The sequence below is a fragment of the Rhagoletis pomonella genome, unplaced genomic scaffold (genome assembly GCF_013731165.1).
Source record: "Rhagoletis pomonella isolate Grant_MI unplaced genomic scaffold, Rhpom_1.0 Rhpom_scaffold_01281, whole genome shotgun sequence".
Classification (NCBI taxonomy): Eukaryota; Metazoa; Arthropoda; class Insecta; order Diptera; family Tephritidae; genus Rhagoletis; species Rhagoletis pomonella.
The window spans coordinates 14115-15983 of NW_023459835.1; positions in this window are offsets into that span (position 1 = coordinate 14115).

The window sequence follows — 1869 nt, forward strand, 5'->3', positions numbered from 1 at the left end:
ATCATTTTTTTTTTTAATTTCTCCTTCCAGCTTATAATTTAATAATAGTTCATTTCCACCAAACTTCAACTGCAGTTTATGCCTATACGAAAAAAGAGATTACAATTCGAAGGGGGCAATTGCTTATACTATGTACAAGAAAACTAAGGTTAAGCAGTAAATAGTAAGAAATAAACCTTGTCGATCATCCCATGTTAGAATTAATGGAACTTTTCTGAGCTCTTTACTGCAGTTAAGCCTTTGGTGGAAATGGGCTATAAGACAATTCCACAGAATTTACTGGAGTTAAACTAAGTTGGGGTTTGAACCTTAAAAAATCAAATGTCAAATTCAATATATGTATCTATGTATATATGTATGGGGGTTACCGGTGCAGAAAATGTTAATACATACCTCATTTTCTTCCACTTTCCAATCGAATTAAAAGCAATAATGTTTACATATGTATATATATAATACCCAATAGATCAATGTAATTATTTATTTATTGCAGTTGTTCTTCCTCTGTTGGTTTTAACAAATTTGCATAACATAAATTTACTTTTGTTTCTGGAAATTTCTTGTATGTACGTATGTATAAATCCTTTTTTGATTTCTTTAACTGTATTTTTTTTTTTTTGTTTAAACATGACATTTAAGTACCACAAAATACACGCAGACAATTAGGGCATGACTGTTTTTATGTTTGTATGTATGTAATACGAAGATATTGGCGCAGATATGAAATCTTTCAACAATGCACACTTTGGCATGCATATGTACTTATGTACATACATATGTATGTATGTATATGCATGTTTACTTATGTATTACATATCGTCGTTTAAAGTACAAAGCCGCGTATATGAGGTTGGATAAATTGATTTGTAGAGAGTAAAAATACTTATATTTCATAATTGTTCTCTCCTTTAAAAAGCAATCGCATTTCTGGCTAGTATATGACAAGACGAACGGATAAGGCTTGAGCCAAGAGCCTCGCTGAGGAAATCCAATTTTTGGCAAAACATGCAGTTGCGCAGTTTTGCAGAACGACGATACGCTGTTTTGTACATTAAACGACATGTACATATCTAAATGCTTTGTTACAGTATACAAGAAAAACCATTCGTCGTGGCTTATATTCTTGCTTTTGAGTAAATTTCACACTTAAGTATACAAATTTATAGAGATATGTAAGTGTGTAAGAATGCACCAGTGCACCTAATTGCTTTTAGCAAATAAACTCGAAAAGATTTGGATTAGTTTTTTCGTCATTACATACATGTCCATTGTAAATAGTAAATAGCCTTGCTGCCAATACATTTTCTGCATCTACAATGTTGCATATGTATGTGTGTATATATATACTTAAATACAGCATATACGAAAGACACATTGCTAGCGTTAATCTGTTGTTGTTTTTTTTTTGGTAATTGTGAAAATTTCATTTAAGTAAGTCAAAACGTTTCATACTTGCAAGAGTTAGTGAGCTGTTGTGAGTGTCACCATTTATGCAAATTTTGTATGCACTATTGTATTGTATTTGTATGTTTGCATGCAAGTATTTGTATACTTTATTTTACTTATTTCATACATATGTATGCAATCGTTATTATATATTAATATTTACTTGTGTCTCCGCATGAAACGTAAAGTCAAATTATATTTTTATTTTCATCTTAAAGTAGCTACACGTTCCTTGTTTTGTTTTTAAATCAGTAGAGTACAAGCATCGCATATGCAATTCAGTTCACAATTTTTAATATACATATATGTATGTATAGACGATGATTAGTTAGTATAAACGTTCGATAAATTTAGCTTGTATCAGTTGTTTCCTTTGATTTCAATACATATTATATTGTTAAAAACGGCAGATCTTCGAAATAA